General features: G+C 40.4%; 1 pseudogene; it reads left to right on the top strand.

The window, feature by feature from the left end:
• Positions 1-1,611: 1,611 nt before the first annotated feature.
• Positions 1,612-2,986, top strand: LOC147417772 (adenosylhomocysteinase pseudogene; annotated as a pseudogene).
• Positions 2,987-19,529: the final 16,543 nt, after the last annotated feature.

Here is a 19,529-nt window from a genome sequence, read left to right as displayed (position 1 = left end):
TGGTCAGTGTTAGTACAATTTCCTTCATTTCCTTTCAAGGCTTTGCTTCTTTTTAGTGCACCTTGGAAAGTGTTTCAAGAGATTGTATGAGAAGACAACTACATAGATTGTAATTTGTAGGCTTCCTCATCCACCCAAGGCCACTTAGCAATGTGACGCAAACCTACAAGGTTTTTTTGAAAGAAACCACAATGTTTCATTTGTTACAATAGCAGGCGATGCCCAAGAGTGGGTAGATGACCCTCTCTCTCTCTCTCTCTCTCTCTCTCTCTCTCTCTCTCTCGATATATATATATATATATATATATATATATATATATATATATATATATATATATGTCCACATAGTTCTAGTTAAGCACAAACAATAAGCTACCTTGGACACTCTTATCATCTAGCGGATCAAGCTCATTCTCTCCATGTGGACCAACTGTCCCACTGTCCTTAGAGTGAGCAACAAATTTGAGTGTTAATCAATATGCTTATACATATATAGGCCATGACACATTTTTTGACATAAATGTATGTGAAATTAAGTGTCTATATATAGAGGGAGCCATGTGTAGTTTATGGTCTAATAAATGTGCATACATAATCATTTATATTATCTATAAAAGTAACCTATGTTCATAGTCCACTTAAAATGAGGATACCTCAAATTTGAAGAGTGTTATGGATAGATTGCCGATTCTCATAATACAAATTATTGAAGAGCGTATTTAGATCATCAAAATATTGGACTCTTTGAGATAATAATAAGTGTAAGGGCATCTTATAATAATAAGTGTAAGGGCATCTTAAAGTGGTTTTGCTTCTATAAACAAAGTGACTATGAATGGTTGAAAGATACCAATCTATAATGATCTTTTTGATGTATAATAAGGCCCACTCTCTTCTTCAACCATTTCTTCAACCCGACACATGATTCGGTTAAAATATTTTTGCTGACTTCTTCATGCACCATGTTGCTATAAAAGGGAATAACTTCTTCATGCACCATATTTTTGTAAAAGGGAATAACTTCTTCATGCACCATGTTGCTATAAATCTTTGTAAACCTCTTAACAATGCTTCCTCCTGGTTTTACTTCTATTGTGGAATTCTACTTATACTAAACTCCCTCTTTAATGACTCATGAAAGACGTCATGGCTCATACAAATAAAGGAAGCTCAACATGCCATCAAGGGTTACACTCGCCAATCTATCAAGAGAAAGAGAGACGCAGCTTGTAGCTAGTAAAGCACATGAATCATAAACATGGAAGTTTGAGGAGAAAACTGCCTTCATTTTGGTAACTTTCAAGAATTGTACAATCTATTCATCCCACATGGACCATTGGGCCAAGCTCTACATAGGGAATATATAAAATAGATACTACTGGAGGAATTGCAAAGAGATGGAACTTTGTACGGTCCAAAAGGAGGAGGGGAGGAGGAGGAATGGGAGGAAGAAGAAGAAGAAGAAGAAGAAGACCTACATTACAGGGTGGCCAGGCACAATTCTGCGCGCGCGCGAGAGAGAGAGAGAGAGAGAGAGAGAGAGAGAGAGAGAGAGAGAGAGAGAGAGAGAGAGAGAGAGAGAGAGAGATTGGGTTGGGGGGGGCGGGGCTGATGTCCAAACATATTGAGTTTGGTCCCTCTCAGCCTCTGAAGGGAGCTCAAATTACTGGGTCTCTTCACATGACCATTCAAATGTGCTGTATTGATTGAGACCCTACCCGCCCTTGTTGCTAAAGTACGTTGGTGCTATGGCAACATCTTCTCTATTCAAGACCATGTTGTCACGGCCATTTCTCGCGATATAGCCTTTGTCTTTGTTTTGAAGAGATATAATCTTCAAGAATACTGGTGGTGAGCTGAAAGGACCTTAGACTGGGTCCTGGTAGTGGACAGGATCTGATTATTGATGGTGGTGATACCATTGTATGAAGGTGGAGGAAGCTTATGCAAAGGTGGCACCCTGTTGGATCCCTCCTCCACTGAGAACTAGGAGTTTCAAATAGTTCTCACAATTATTTGAGATGGTATTAAGAAAGACCCCAATAAGTACCACAAAATGAAGGACAGACTTGTGGGTGTTTCTGAAGAGACTACCACTCAAGTGCACCGCCTTTACCAGATGAAAGCTAATGGAACTCAATTATTCCCTGCAATTAATGTGAATGACTCAGCTAATAGAACTCTACTTTACCAGATGCAGGCCAATAGACTCTCCTATTCCCTACAATTAATGTGAATGAGATAGTGACTAAAAGAAAGTTTGACAATCTTCATGTTTGCCATCATTCCTTGTTTGATAGTCGCATGAGGGCTATCGATGTCATGATTATTGGGAAGGTTGCTATTGTCTGTGGTTGTGGTGATGTTGATAAAGGTTGTGTTGTAGCCATGAAGGCTTCTGGAGCTCGAGTAGTAGTTGGCACTGAGATGATCCCATTTGTGCTTTGCAAGCTCTTATGGAGGGTTTTCCTGTCTTGACATTAGAGGATGTGGTTGAGACTGTAGATATTTTTGTAACTACTACTGGAAATATGGATATTATTATGGTTAGCCACATGAGAAAGATAAAAAACAACGCTATTGTTTGCAACATTGGTCATTTTGATAATGAGATAGACATGCATGATTTGGAGACTTACCCGGGTGTGAAGAAGGTGATTATCAAGCCGCTGGATACTTCCTGAAACAAAGACGGGCATCATTCTGCTGGACGAGGGAAGATTAATGAATTTGGGATGTGCAACTGGACACCTCAGCTTTCTGATGTCATGCTTCTTCACAAATCAGGTGATTGCTCAGTTAGAGCTGTGGAATGGAAGGAAGTCTTGTAAATATTCCAAGCAAGTATATGTTCTGCCCAAGCATCTGGATGCGAAGGGTTGCTGCTCTGCATCTGGCCAAGATGACTAAATTGTCCAAGGATCGGGTTGCATACATCAATGTTACTATGGAAGGCCCTTACAAGTTAGCTCACTATCGCTATTGAGACAACCATACTTGATTTGATTAGAGTAGGGCAAGCTAAAACTTGAATAGATTCATGATGCACCTGACTTGCAGTATGTTTGTGAGGGCTTCAGGATTGCGGAGCTAGAGCAGAGAAAGGAGTTGGAGGTTGAGGAGGTTGTTGAGCAAAGGGTGGATCTGTAGCACCGAGGGTGAGAACAAGGAGGAGGTTAAGCACTTTGTGTAGGGTGCTGGAGCAAGTGAAAGCCAGACTCTCAATGTGGGTGCGTAAAGAGAAGACGGATAGGTTGAAGGGGATATCTTGAATAGAGATACGATTTCTTATGAATTCCCCTTCAACCTATCCACCTTCTCCTTACGCACCTACATTGAGAGTGAGAGAGAGAGAGAGAGAGAGAGAGAGAGAGAGAGAGAGAGAGAGAGAGAGAGAGAGAGAGAGAGAGAGAGAGAGAGAGAGCCTAGTACAATGCGTCTATGCTTGCGAGGGGCACCAAACAAGGGCACAATGCATGCAGGTTGTAGAGAGAGAGAGAGAGAGAGAGAGAGAGAGAGAGAGAGAGAGAGAGAGAGAGAGAGAGAGAGAGTCCCATCGCTCGCAAGGCAGAGCGCAAGGGCACAATGCATGCAGGTTGCACACACACACACACACACACACACACACACACACACACACACACACACACACACACACACAGAGAGAGAGAGAGAGAGAGAGAGAGAGAGAGAGAGAGAGAGAGAGAGAGAGAGAGAGAGAATAACTCCATAGGGGATTTCCTTCGGTTTCTTGCTTTCCACATTTTTTTTGGAAATAGTGCATTACTTATAATCATTCTCATTACACATAGGGAGTTATTAGGGACGCTCTCTCTGAAAGATAACAAAACATGAGTGAAGGAAGTGAACTTCAAGCAATCATGACATATAGTGTTTTTTAAAACATTTAAAAATAAAATATTATATTTTTTACAAAATAATATTCTCTTTTTCATTAGCAAAAAGGGAAACCATCACTAGGGCCTCCCCCCTTTGGGGCAGGCGAAAAAGTCCTCAAAGCACTAGCGATATCGCTATTGCTTTGACTTTTTTTTCCTTTCTTTTTTTTATTAAACTTCCTTTCACTCTCTCTCTTTTCCTCTTAGACCAAAAAAATTTCACCCTTCACTCTCCCCGTTTCACAATATCCCCACCCCCAACCAACCCTTCCATCCCCCCCCCCCCCCCCCCCCCCCCCCCTCCCCCCCCCCCCCCCCCCCCCCCTCTCTCTCTCTCTCTCTCTCTCTCACACACACACACACACACACACACACACACAAAAAATGACATGGGTTCTTTCACTAGACAAAAAAGCTTAGCTGATAATTATTTCAGGAGCCCTTTATCTACATCTCTATTATGCCGCCCATTACATGATCACACAAACAGCTGTCACAGTAAAATCATGTGTTTGGACGCTCAGCTGAAGGTAAGATACGAGTCGCCAAGGCTACCCCATACTCCCGAGTGCGGGGAGTACTTTTAAAATATCCTCTTAGTGGATGGCCATAACTACGATACAAGAAAATCTTATGAGGAGGTAGAAACTGGGCAGCTAGCAGGTATAACCGATCTGAAAAACCTTGCTTTATCGAATGTTCTATGTAATAATACTTTGGCCCTAGGCCCAGTGCCTCAGTAACCATCGCCAGTCGGATATTGTTTTTGATGCTCATGACCCCAGAGTGTCACACGTGTTACTCGGTCCTGATATGTCCACCACTTAGTTTGGGAAACAAAGGTTCCTAACTACGGAAATAGATGAAGTTCATAACGGAGTAACGTTGCTCTTCGAGTAGATTCACTTGACAAATAAAGATGTGCAATTGCTATGGAAAAAACCTGGTCGCGACTGTATGCCATAATTTGTTAGATACACCGGGTAAGCAAAGTAGCTAAAGAATGCTAACTCCGGAAAAGTTACTCTGGACTCGGTTGTTATATAAAAAAAAATCACCCATCTTTTATAGACCCACCTTTTGACTCCTAGACCCAATTGGAAATAAAAAAGATTACCCGAAATTGATTAAACTCGCACCTTTTAGATCGGCGCATATTTTACCCTAGTGGATAGCGAAATGACATAAGCTTACAATAGGGTTAGGGTAGTAGGTGTAAAACCTGCTGTGTATGATCATCCAAGGCTTGATACAATAAACTCGTAACAAATCTACGGACTGGGTATCGACTATGGGAATAGATGGTTATCTATTGCCTTGGTGTTAAGGTGGACAGTATGACCTGTCTTTCCATTCAACTTAATACTATCTTTTCATTTTATAAAAAATGCTCTGTAGTGGGTTTAGTAGTCTTTGCATTAAGTTTTCTTGCCTTTGCTGCACGCCACCGCCTGTGTACTGGGGTGTGGGTCTGCTGTCGAATATTGTTGCGGATGTGACGTGTCTTGCCTGTAAAACTCCGGATCTTGGGCTGGGGGGATCCCTGAGTATATGCCGTTGCTGGCGACCTCGATTGTGGAAAACGTGTCCAACTCAGGTGTCGCGTCTTCTGTAGATGGGCATCAACTGGTATAAAAGACTCATAAGGTGAGTAATCATACTCACTTAGTTGCGTGCTCTGTTATCACCTCTGTGTGTGTGAGTTCTAAACCGTGTGAGTTATTATCTACTGACTGCTGTGGGCTCAACATGCCAAAAAAGTTTGAGGAAGGCGATTGTGGAGGCTCTTTGTCTCCTAATCTATAGGTTAACAGACATTTATTATGTTCTTGAGTCTGTTGAAAGACTGTATGAGCCGGAATAAGTGGCTGTAGCTTATTTCTTTGGAAAATAAGGTTGGAAATAAAACATTGCTCAATCTGTTCTTTTTTTAAAATAAGAACCAGGTTCTGAAAATCTGTTTCTTTCTTGTTTATGGTATGTAGCTCATATTGCTAAAGAATAACTGGGTATTTTACTATTGGTTTACTTTATGACAGATGTGAAGTAGTGATTCTCTAATGATGCTAGTTTTTCGTGGAATAAGTGGTGTGGCGAATAAAGTATGGGTTCTGTAAACGGTTTTTTTCTGAGATTATATCTATTGGTAAAAAATTGCCAGGTTTTGAGTATGTGTTAATGAATGACTGTACGGATTACTGGATGGCATGGTGTCTAAACGGAAATTGATTTTTCTATGATGTTGTTTTTTTTACTTCTCAAAAGAAGGTAAGCACTTATGAAGTGGATACTTCAGGGTTCTGAATAAAAATTGGAATTTCATAGAAAAATCAACTTAAAAATAACTCAAAACAGTGAGCTGGATGGTTCGGTTACCTTGGTAAGCTGTAATACAAATGAATTGTAGTACTCTAGGTAATGAAACAGATCTTGGACTGATTTTTTTAGAACAGACGTCTATTTGACGGAATCGACTAAAAGTTATTCTAGAATTACTTAATACTGGCTTCGGGTGTAAAGCCCTAGCTTCGGATATTTTGTAGGAAATGAGTGGCATCATATACAAGATTGTGGTAGATAGCTGGTTTCCAATTTTTCTCGGTCTGTTTTACCATAGTACATCACAAGCTGGGAATATTAGTGAAAGTTTCCGGTTGCTGTTCACCAAGTCAGCATATGGACTGATTTCTGATCGCCATAGTTTGTTGGACCCTTGATTATTCAAAAAAATTTGCTTGCCATTGTCTGCTCGCCTTTTATTTTCACTCAAGTATATATTAACTGGTCTTTTTTTAACATCTTGCTGTATATACTACAAAATGCTTCTAGTGGGTTGGTTTAAAAGGTGCGTGATACAATGAGTATGTCATAAATTTTCCCCTTAGCTGATCCTGGCTGGAGACTTTTTACGTTATTTATTTCTCGGACGGTGTGTGAGATGGCTCTTAGGGACTGAGTCGTCTAGGGTATTTTGGTATACAGTTTATAGCTGACTTGGGGCAGCAATATGTTGGACATGACATAATAACAAGGTTATTTCTTGATAAAGGTAGTGAATTTATCTAAGAAGGGGGTGTCTCAAGTTTGTAAATTGGTAAATACTTAGTTTTTTTTGGGGATATCTCAGCTTGGTTATAAAATTGGTTCCAAAAATAGGATCAGTTTCAAAAAAAAATTATATACAAGGAAGTGGTGGTCCTTAATAAACTTAGGTCTGGATTAAGATTTCTTGAGCATAAATCTATAGAGTGTAATTCTCACCAATTTGTTTAGGGAAGAATTTCTGTTTAATTTTGATAATCTCCTTAAAATCTTAAGGATTGGTAAAGAAAGTTTTTTATTAAAAAAATATAATCAAGAAATAAACCAGATTTATGGTGGCTCTATGGGGTTTGTCACTTTAAGTATCAGATTGGCAAAAATGCCAAGAAACTTTTTTATCTAAAAGAACAAAATACAAGTTAAGAACTATGTTTTTTTTATGGTGACATGGATAACAACTGGGATGCCCAGCATCACCTGCGTACAGTCACGTGCTAATGAATTGTTTTCTTGTGGCTATGGGTGCAGGTGAGGGCTACCTTCCTTGATTAAAACATTTTGTTCTTAACATATGGAGGATCTCTTAACGTGAAGCAAAATTTCCCAGACTTTGGGTTTGCGGTTTCCAGAGCTATATTCCGTTATCTTCATTACCTTGTACAAAATTTATTTTCAACTGCAAATAAATTATTGTACAAATCCATTGTATTTTTCTAGAATTGTTGGTCTGTGAACAGTTAGTGTTCGTTTGCGTATATATATATAGATTTAGAACTACTAAACACACAATAAATGCAAAAGAGAGATTGACTTAATTGTAGATCTCTCTCAAACAATGACTCTAGAAATAATCACCTATTATAGTATAATTTATTATACTCTAGTAGGCTGGGGTGCTATCACACAATCTCAGTGGTTTTTTTTAACCTGACTGGTGAAAGGTTGCTAGCACGACCATTCCACTCTATATTCATGATTCTCGTTCTCACTTTACTTTAAATACTATCATTTCACAAGCTATTACTTTTGTTTACCAGGTTTTGGGAAAGCTCACTGCAAGAATTAAAGTCTGCTCTGACCTAGAAAAAAGAGCTCTGATTTCGGAGAAGTTATGACTCGCTAAAGAAATAGAAAAGACCTTCCCTAATATCTCACTTAGGATTAGGCCTTATCTACATAGGGCTGTAAAATTCAAAAAGATGTAACTCTATGTGTTAGATCTTCAGGTCTACACATCTCCTCCAATACTATGGAATTCTAACTACTGTTAATTTTGCAGATTGTTTCCCTTTCCCAAGGGCTCACTTTTCCTGTGGAACCCCTTTCCCTTGCTTCTCTTCTTGTACTAAAATGTATACAAGATAGAGAAGCCTCTGCCTTAATTTACGACGCTTCAAAGGAGTCTAGTTTGTCTCTTGTCCAGCTTATTTCATTTGACCTATGGGTAAAAGTACTAGCTCTCCTTATTAAGAATAAATCTGATGGTATCAACCTTTTGATGGAATTTACTTCTAATCAGGCTGGTCTTTCCAAAGCCCATATTCAGGACTTAGCATCATTCTCTTCCAAAGGCTCTGAACTATCCAATCTCCTTAGAAAATTTTGCAAGCTTAGTCCCATCTTTGTTACGGCTCCCTCTACTCCTATGGTCCCTCCACCGAATAGCCTCTTTTGCAGAGATGTAGCTGGATTAGAAGCGGTAAAAGAATTTCAGAAGAACCTTTGTTCACTCAGTGAAGCTTCGCTTTTGGACATGGTACCGAAAGTCTCTAGGGCCTTTCCTTTTTTACCATCACGACAAATTGAGGTAGAATCCTTGGGGGTAGAGCACAGGCTGTGGATGTTCCCGAATAAAGGATTTCTAACACCCATTTCTATGGAAACCTGGGTCTTCCTTGCCAACCTGGCCCTTGCTACTATTGCAGAATGCAAACTTAAGGTTTTGAAAGGGATCCAACTCTTGGATAGAGGGGATTTGATTAAAGCTCCATTCAATATGAGTTTCCTTGATGATAAAAAATGTAGTTAGAATACAAGTTTATATGCAAGAACTAAAGGAGTGATGACCTTTAGTAAAAGTAATGCTGATTACTACATTGAGACAGTGTGAAATGTGTTCAGGCCTTACCTTAAGTGTGCTTGCAGATTCTTAGACCCCAAAGCTGCTTGCGAGTCAAGCATAATTTGGTTTGACCATGCTATTTGGTACGCCCTCAACAATCTGCCTAGTATCTTTCCTGACAAAGCAGAAGAATTTCACCTTTCCCTCTTTTGCTCATGGCTTGGTGGACAAGCTAAGGATCCGGTCTTAGCTTAAATTGCCTTTATTCAGTACAGATCAATTATGTGTGACACACTTGAAGAGCTTGGATCGGATGGGTGTGGTACTCTGCTAACCACTTACGGTGGCTTTAAAGGTATCAAAAGTATGGTTGGGCAAATCAAACCATTTGAAGATGATGAATCTCAAGTTTCCAAACGACCTAATACTCTTGTCTCTCCGGCGGCGTCTTACACCTCTTTCTTAACTCCCTCCTCGAGTGAATCTGTGTTTGGAAGAGGGAGAGGTAGAAGTTATGCGAGAGGACGGGGTAGAAACCTACCAATCAGAAACCTTTTGGATATGTAATATGAAGTTACAAAGGAATGCGTGTGTAAGACTTTACCTACCTCCAAAGGAAGAAGTGTGTAATAACATTATCTCACATTGCTTGTTTACTAGCAAGATTTTGGATTTCTTTACTCCCCAAGCTATTTTCTCAGAATGTTTTGGACATATTTTTGGATCTAATTTATTACTAAAGGATGTGATGATTGGATGGAAATACTCGCCGCCTATTAAGAATCTTTTTTATTCAAATGAATTTCTCCATAATAATGTGATTCCTATCTGCTCTTGTCATCTATTTCAGAAATTCTGTAAAAGCTTCACTGACTTTGGATTACGTGTTTGTACGTCTAACTTAGAAATCATTTCAGATTCACAGGTAAGGAGCCTCTTGAGTAAAGGCTTGAATCATATTCCTCCTTTTCCACTAAACCCTCAAATTGCGTTATTGGCGCTACTTGAATGCCTGGCCGACTTGGCCTTAAAACTCCAACTGGAGGAGGAAGTTCACTTCCAACTTACCTCAACACTCAAAGGAATTTTTTGGAAAAAGATCGGTCTTATGCCACAAGTTTGGCTAAGCACTGATACTACTTGGCTTACGCCTAAAATTAAGACCTCTATTTCTGATTCTAAAAAGAAATGGCTCATTATTGGCCTAGATAAAGCTTCAAATACGGCATCCTTTATATGTAAAAGTTATTTTGGAATTACTTAATACTGGCTTCGAGTGTAAAGCCCTAGCTTCGGATATTTTGTAGGAAATGAGTGTCATCATATACAAGATTGTGGTAGATAGCTGGTTTCCAATTTTTCTCGGTCTGTTTTACCATAGTACATCACAAGCTGGGAATATTAGTGAAAGTTTCCGGTTGCTGTTCACCAAGTCAGCATATGGACTGATTTCTGATGGCCATAGTTTGTTGGACCCTTGATTATTCAAAAAAATTTGCTTGCCATTGTCTGCTCGCCTTTTATTTTCACTCAAGTATATATTAACTGGTCTTTTTCTAACATCTTGCTGTATATACTACAAAATGCTTCTAGTGGGTTGGTTTAAAAGGTGCTTGATACAATGAGTATGTCATAAATTTTCCCCTTAGCTGATCCTGGCTGGAGACTTTTTACGTTATTTATTTCTCGGACGGTGTGTGAGATGGCTCTTAGGGACTGAGTCGTCTAGGGTATTTTGGTATACAGTTTATAGCTGACTTGGGGCAGCAATATGTTGGACATGACATAATAACAAGGTTATTTCTTGATAAAGGTAGTGAATTTATCTAAGAAGGGGGTGTCTCAAGTTTGTAAATTGGTAAATACTTAGTTTTTTTTGGGGATATCTCAGCTTGGTTATAAAATTGGTTCCAAAAATAGGATCAATTTCAAAAAAAAAATATATATACAAGGAAGTGGTGGTCCTTAATAAACTTAGGTATGGATTAAGATTGCTTGAGCATAAATCTATAGAGTGTAATTCTCACCAATCTGTTTAGGGAAGAAGTTCTATTTAATTTTGATAATATCCTTAAAATCTTAAGGATTGGTAAAGAAAGTTTTTTATAAAAAACAATATAATCAAGAAAGAAACCAGATTTATGGTGGCTCTATGGGGTTTGTCACTTTAAGTATCAGATTGGCAAAAATGCCAAGAAACTTCTTTATCTAAAAGAACAAAATACAAGTTAAGAACTATGCTTTTTTATGGTGACATGGATAACAACTGGGATGCCCAGCATCATCTGCGTACAGTCACGTGCTAACGAATTGTTTTCTTGTGGCTATGGGTGCAAGTGAGGGCTACCTTCCTTGATTAAAACATTCTGTTCTTAACATTTGGAGGATCTCTTAACGTGAAGAAAAATTTCCCAGACTTTGGGTTTGCGGTTCCAGAGCTATATTCTGTGATCTTTATTACCTTGTACAAAATTTATTTTCAACTACAAATAAATTACTGTACAAATCCATTGTATTTTTCTAGAATTGTTGGTCTGTGAACAGTTAGTGTTCGTTTGCATATATATATATATATATATAGATTTAGAATTGCTACACACATACACACACATTTTATTTTGTACCCAGACATTGTATTAGATCCACCAATATTGTATAAGCTTGGTCTCATGGGTCATTTTGGTATTTTGAAGACATTTAATATAACATATTTTTTTCATTTCATTTCATTTGTCTTTGGGGTTGAAGGGACTGAAGTCGCAGTATGATGGGAAGCAGAGGGGGTCCCAATCCCACCCCCCTTCTCTCTCCCTCTTGCTATCGCTCTCTCTTTCTCTCCCTTGCTCTCCCTCTTTTACAAAAAAGGACAGGCATAGCGATACTGCTAGTTCTTTTTTTAAAAAAAATTTCAAAGGATCCCTCCTCCCTCCCCCTCTCTCTGTGTTTGTGGGATGGGAGGGAAGGTAAGGGCATGGTGGCAAAGGGGGAGAGAGAGAGAGAGAGAGAGAGAGAGAGAGAGAGAGAGAGAGAGAGAGAGAGAGATGAGGGTTGGAGCTCACTCTGGGATGGGAGGGAAGGGAAGAGTGAGGAGGAGAGAGAAGGAGAGAGAGAGAGAGAGAGAGAGAGAGAGAGAGAGAGAGAGAGAGAGAGAGAGAGAAGGGGGCACCAAAAATTGTGAGAGGGAGAGACAGAGGGTGTCTTAATTTCTTTTAAGACAAACCAGAGGGAAAGAGAGCTAGTGGAGGGGAGATTTTTTGTGTTAAAAAAACCTTACAAAATTACTAGTGGAAGGGCATGGTGGCAAGGGTAAAGATAGAGAGAGAGAGAGAGAGAGAGAGAGAGAGAGAGAGAGAGAGAGAGAGAGAGAGAGAGAGAGAGAGAGAGAGAGAGAGAGAGAGAGAGAGGTGGCAGGTGGGAGACACACACACACACACATAGAGAGAGAGGGAAGACAATAATAGAGAGGGGTGGTGGGGGAGAGAGATAAGAGGAAGAGGGGGGGGGAGAGAGAGAGAGAGAGAGAGAGAGAGAGAAGAGAGAGAGAGAGAGAGAGAGAGAGAGAGAGAGGAGAGAGGGGGGGGGGGGGGGGGGGGGGGGGGGGATAGGGGTTATAGAGTGACAAGAAAAGAGAGAGGAAGAAGGGAGTAGGAGAAGAGGACTTTGGGAAAGGGATGGCGGTTGCTAGAGGAGGAGATGGAAAAAGGGAAGGCGGTTAGAGGAGTAGATGGAGAGAGGGGGTGGAGGAGACGGAGGATGTTGAAGGAGGAGGAGGAAGCACATGGGCGGCGAGAGGAGGAAGGGGAGATAGGGAGGGTGGCCCTCCAAAAAAAAAAGCTCGCTCCAAAGCTTGCTCGAAAACTGAACTCGTGAGTTGCTATGGATACCGCATTCACTCTTGGTCGTCTTAAGAGTGCATTTGCTACTTGATTGTGCTTGCCAGCAATGTGAGCAATATGAAAATGAAATTGCGAGAAAGGAAATTTGCCCATCTCATTTTTTTGTCGAACAGCTTGGTCTGCATCATGAAGTACTTAAGGCTTTGGTGATCCATTCACAGAATGAAAGGAGTCCCCAATAAATAGTGCTGCCACGAGTCTAGAGCATGTAGAACTGCTAAGAGTTCCTTCTCATATATGCCTAGAGCTTGCTCAATAGGGTCAAGCCTTCGACTTTCATAGGCTATGGCATGCCCTTCTTGGAGCAAAACAGCTCCAAGGCAATCACCACAGGCGTTGCATTGGACCTCAAATGGCTTTGAGAGATCCGACGCTATAAGCACAGGTTGAAAGATAAGCTTCCCTTTAATCTTTTTGAAAGCATTGTTCTCCTTGGTAGACCATGTATACCTAACGTTTTTCTTTGTTAGGTCATGTAATGGTCTTGCGATTTGTAAGAACTTTTCTATGAAGCATCTATAGTATGCACACATATTTGTAAAGCTTCTTAGTTGATGCATATTCCTTGGATTAGGCCATTCTTTAATTACCTCTAGCTTTGATGGATCCATTTGGATGCTGTCTTGAGAGATAATGTGACCTAAATATTGAATCTCTTGTAAGAAAAATTCACTTTTCTTTTGATTAATATAAACTTTATTCTCTCATAAAACTTGAAATATTACTTGGAGGTGTTGCTTGTGTTCATCTAATGAATTAAAGTAGATGATTATATCATCAAAGAACACTCCAATAAAGGTTCAATGAGGCTTGAATAGCTTCTCCATCAGACGGTTAAATGTGATTGGTGCATTGGTCAAGCCAAAAGGCATGACAATGTACTCGTAAAGGCCAAATGTAGTGCGAAATGCGGTCTTTACAATGTCTTGATCAACTATCCTTATTTGATGGTAGCCACTTTTTAGGTCAATCATACTAAAGTAGGTTGACCCCTGTAGCTTATCACATAGGTCTTCTACCCGTGGAACGGGAAACCTCTTCTTGATAGTCATCCTATTTAGTGCTCTATAGTCAACACACATACAATATGTGCCATCTTTCTTTTGCACTAACAAGACTGGTGAGCAAAATGGAGATGAGCTAGGCCTAACCATGCCTTTCTCAACCAACTCATGTAATTGCCGCATAATCTCCTCTTGTTGAGCTTGAGAAACTCCATAGAGAGGTTTATTAGGCGGTGAGCTTCCTAGAAGAAGTTCAATTGCATGGTCGTCATTGCCTCATTGGGAGGTAGTTCACAAGGAATATCGTCAATAAAAACATCTTGGAACCCCTTGAGGAAGTTGGATAACTCTAATTCCTTTTGATTGTTTATATTTTCTTTTGCTAAAGCATTAGGTTCATTTTGAGAATCTTTAACAAAAATCATGTACACGGAAATAGAGATCTTATTGACTTATTGAAAGCTTGCTTATGTACAAGGGGTATGGTACTACCCAGCTATGTATATATCTTTTTCCCTAAACCTAAAGTAGATTTGCCTTTCAGGGAATTTAACATTGGCAGCCATGCAATCAAACCATGGTGCCCCTAGGATTACATCCTCATGCTTGAGAGGAGAGATAAATAAATTCTCCTTGTCCACATAGCTTTGAACATGGAGCCTCAATTTCCCAATTAAGGGAGTGACCGAGGCTTCTTGCCCCTTGAAAGTACCATTGACAGGTAGGACATCTCCCATCTCATAGGCTTGGATGCCTAGCTTGGTGGCCAACTCTATGAATATGAAATTGTGAATAGAACGAGGGTCAAAGAGAATGAAAGCATCAGGTTCTCTTACCTTTCCCCAAGCATGGCATAGAGGAGATCCTTTGTGATGAGCATCCTCTTCTTAAATTTTGACCAAGGTAGCTCTAGGAGGCTCATTTTGACCAAGGTAGCTCTAGGAGGCTCATTTCGTGTATTCTTGTGGGGACAAGCACGATAAGCATGCCCTTGCTCCCCGCACTTGAAACAGCAGTTATCTTTAGGATAACACTCTAGCTCTTCAAGAGAGAGTTTATTTTTGCCTTTATAAACTCCCTTCTCCCAAGCTTTGTTGTTGTTGGCGTTGCCTTTGAGAGACTTTTGGACGTTGTCCTTCCCCTTAGGCTGTCATGGTCCTTGTTTTCCGTGGGCTTAAGATTTCTCTTAGCCCCTTGTTGGAAGTTGATTCTTGAAGCCACCATGGTATGGTGTATGGCTGCAGCTATGGTGCGTGGCCTTTGGGATTTCACATACTCCTCCATATCCTCAGTTAAACCCACACAAAATTGTTATTTTTTCTCTCCAAAATCCATCTTTTTGAAGATAATGGATTTGAGGTGTAAATCCCAAAACTTGCCTACACATTTGTGAATAAATGCGTAGGGAGAGAGCTTCAAGCTTCACCATTTGGTGAGTACTTTGTCTTTGGCATTGGTAGCCAAAAACTGCTTCATGATGGAAGCTCTTAAAGCTTTCCATGTTCGTGCAACTTCACCGTTTTCTTGTAGGCTAGACCACCATTGCCTGGCGGACTTTTTAAAATGCATAGCTACATGGCGTAGCTTAGAGGACTCCGTGAAGGCCTCATCTCCAAACACCGCGTTGAATTGTTGGATAAAGGCCAAGACTTTGTCTGTAGCACCAAAAGTTCCATTGTAGGTAAGGAAAGAGATGTTCTTTCCTCCCTCTTTGAACTTTTTGAGCTTGGAAGACCTCTTCCAGGCGGCATAGGATTTCCTATGGCCTCTTCTTTTAGGTGATTCAAGAGCTACACCATCACTTTCTTCAGAAGAGGAAGAGTATGAGGAGGATGAAGAAGAGAGTGACCTCTTTCTTGCCCTTTTCTTCCCTTGTTCCTCCTTGTTTGCACCATCACTTTCTTCACATAGGAAGATGGAGAAGAGGGTGATGTCTTTCTTGCCTTTTTCTTCTCTTGTTTTCTCTCTTTCCTTTTTGAATTATGGTGTAGAGAAGTATGCGATGGTCTTCTCCGTTGTTTAGGGGGTGTTGGAGAGCGTTTTCCCCACCGTCTTCGTGGAGCCATCTCCATCGAGGTGGTAGGAGACTCACTTCTTTCTCATTCTTTTGGTGGGGGCTCTACTGTTGAACTTGGGTTCTCCTTTGAGAGGGAGATGCGTCATCAAGTAGTAAATTTTTGAGCCCTTCGTACGGATCCTCCTCTTCTTCCCTTATCGGAGAGAGTCCTCTTTTGGAAGTCTCACAAGGAGGTTTCCTAGGTACTCTCTCTACTTGGTGGGGAGTTTAGAGAATACCATGGGTGCGCAATTGCTATAGCACTTCACCTTGCAGGGATGGATTGCCCATGGCCTGTTGAAGCCTAGAAACAAGACAATTTACAAGCATAGGAGCGTCATTAGTAGCTCTTTCATTAGCAAAATCAAAGCTATCAACATTCATTTCAATCTCTTTTCCCTTGTCAGACATATTAGCAAATTTTAGGTGTAAATTTCTACTTGTACTTTGGCACTTCAATCCCTAGTTACTACTCCTCTTTACCTTCAAAGATAAGCACTCAAGCATCTATACCCGTGGCTTGAATATTATTAATTGCAAGGAATAGAAGAGAGGGTTCAATAGAGCCAAGACAACACCGGTTCCTATCAAGTTTCTAATAGGTCAATAATGGTTAAGCCATAGGCAAGCCCTGTAGGGCTCCATTATCAAGACCATAGCTCTCGACGGTATCCCCGTTAACTGCATAAAGCAAGCATGCTTCAAGGATGAAAAATCCCTATTCTACTTACTCTTTTGCAATTAATAACACCAACCATTTGTAGCAAGCTTGAGGACCTCTCTTCTTGAGCAAGAAAAGAGAACCCAATAGCTCTGATACCAATGTAACATTTAGTGCACCTAGCTAATTTGGCATTGACAATAATTGAAAAGAGAGAGAAATAGAAAAATTGACAATAGTTGAGGACCGGATTTACATGGAGCCGGCGGTCCCCCCTCCATACAGGCTTTGAATTAAAGCTTCTCCCATCAAAGGAGACTTTTGTACAATACAATCTTTGTGTTCCTTAACAATACTAGTTGGTGCAATGAAGATGGAAGCTTCATGCACCAATTTATGCTTGAAAAAAACACCTAGTGTCCCTAGCCTCAGTCCTAAGCTTCATGCACCAATTTATGCTTGAAAAAAACACCTAGTGTCCCTAGCCTCAGTCCTAAGCTTCATGCACCAATTTATGCTTATATTGTCCCTAGCCTCAGTCCTAAGCTTCATGCACCAATTTATGCTTATAGTGTCCCTAGCCTCAGTCCTAAGACCAATGTCATGAAAACTAATCTCTAATGCTCCCAAATGATTTTTTCATGTTAAACTGATCATTTAATATGGGAAAGTACGAGGGGAGTAAAAGCTAGTATGGGGAAGTACGAGGGGAGTTAAAGCTAGAATGTTGGTGAGAGGTTGCCATACCGATCTCTGTCAGGGATCCAAAGGAGGAAAAATAGGGATCCAAAGGGGGACAGTCTCTAAAAGAGCAATGTGCTTCAATGGGGCTTAAAAGACCTAAGGTTCCACCCCATTAAGATGTCCATAGTCTAAAGTTCCTAATTTTAATTGTTTTGTCCAAAGGCCGAAGTAGGGGAAATATTGGATGGTCATGGCAAGATAAAAAGTCTTCCCACATCCCTAGGAAGGAGGGGGCAAGCCCTTATTGTAGGGGATGAGAAAGAAAGAAAACACACACACACACACACACACACACAAACTCCAAAGCTCCCCCTTTTACACAAAGGAAATACTGGACACATGTCAGGCTCCTAGGGCAATTGCTCCCAATCTCCCCTCGAATCCTATTGGATGGCCATAGAAGTGGACCAATGAGAATTAGGCTAGAGTAAATTTAGTCTAATCAATTTAAAAATGATTGATAAACGAACCAATAGAAATTAAGCTCCCTAGAAGACTGTTGGCAGTCTACCAAGGGGTCCAATGAGCATCCAATAGCCCAATGGCTTGCTTGATTCCTATTGGCCAGAAGACAAAAAGGTCCAATGAGAGTTTATATGAAAATGGAATTACCTAAAGCTCTCACAAAAGGGGAAAGGGGGACACATGTCACAAGGTTATCAATTATGATTCTAATTTGTGATTGGCTAAGCTCTGCAGGAGCCAATGAGAGGCTAGCATGAGCAAAAACCAAGAGGGGTTGACCAAGAGAGAGAAAGCTTGGCATTTTGAATCTTACACACTTTTCCACACACACACACACACACACACACACACACAAGTTATGTGTAGAGCAAGAACTCCATCTACTTCTCCAAGCATTGAGAAGTAGAGGCCTACACCAACAACTCTTGGCTGTGGAATGCAAATCCAACCAAGAGCCAAGCTTCAATGTCATGCTCATCTCCTCTACCATGCTAATTACTAAGATAAGCTATGCTATTAGAGTGATTATGTGAGGAAAATACTTCTTTCTCGTAAGATACATCTTCTTCCTCTCAATCTATCCTCATTCCCTACTAGCTCTCACCATTTTTGAAGGTGTGTGAGGTCTTGGGACTGAGGCTAGGGACACTGGGTGTGTTTTTCAAGCATAAATTGGTGCATGACGCTTCCATCTTCATTGCACCAACTAGTATTGTTAAGGAACACAAAGATTGTATTGTACAAAAGTCTCCTTTGATGGGAGAAGCTATAATACAAAGCCTTTATGGAGGGGGGACCGGCTCCATGTAAATCCGGTCCTCAATTTTTTGTTCTATTTCTCTCTCTCTTTTCAAGTATTGTCAATGTCAAATTAGCTAGGTGTAAATTGCTATGTTGCTTTCTCAAATTAAGTACTCTCTCTATGCTCATTAGGAACTTGTTCTAATGAAATGCTCACTATGTTATCAATTTCCGCTACACACAAGTTACTAGTGCATGAAATGTTACAATGGCTTTGGTACTTCAAAACAAGAAGTAGATTACAAAGGGATTTTACCCTTTTGGAGCTCCCGCCTTGCTTCACTCTCACCATGTTAGCAACAAGCTAACCCGGATACCATTTTTTGGAGCTCTCATTGTAACAACAATTATTATCTTGATGAATCGAGAATATTGTAACTCTTATTTGCCTGATAAACTTTGTAATCGATGAGCCGGGGCTACAAGCTTCCAGATTGTATCAACCTGTCTTTAGCTAGAGCTCCCAGATTACTAGCTTTGACCACCAAAAACATTGGCTAAGGTATAAAAGCCAGTTTTGTAAAGTTATTATTAACTTTTGGATAATGAAATACACAGCGTGAGGTAACGACACTCACTTCTCTTGTTCTCGCGCTTTCTACTCCCTCCCCGGTTGTCACATTGTAGTCGCGTCTTTTGCGTTGCAACTGGAGATAAGAGCTCTACGCATTGACGTAAGCATTTCACAGTATTTCGTAGCTCCTAGCGTCGTTGATCCATGGCCTAATTTCATAATAAGTAGGAATTTACACTTGAGCATAGGCGGGGCATTGGGGCATCATTGCTAAGCATTTAGATGCATTCTGGGTTGAAAACGACTAGGTCAAAAATTCACTATTGTTAATAATCTTGATTTTTGCACTTGACCTAAATTGGGAATTGTAACCATAAGCATGCCT

The sequence above is a fragment of the Adiantum capillus-veneris genome, chromosome 30 (assembly GCF_014529385.1).
Source record: "Adiantum capillus-veneris isolate H3 chromosome 30, ASM1452938v2, whole genome shotgun sequence".
NCBI classification, from domain to species: Eukaryota; Viridiplantae; Streptophyta; class Polypodiopsida; order Polypodiales; family Pteridaceae; genus Adiantum; species Adiantum capillus-veneris.
The sequence above is the reverse complement of the archived record's forward strand: the minus strand, read 5'-3'. Positions and strand labels throughout refer to the sequence as shown.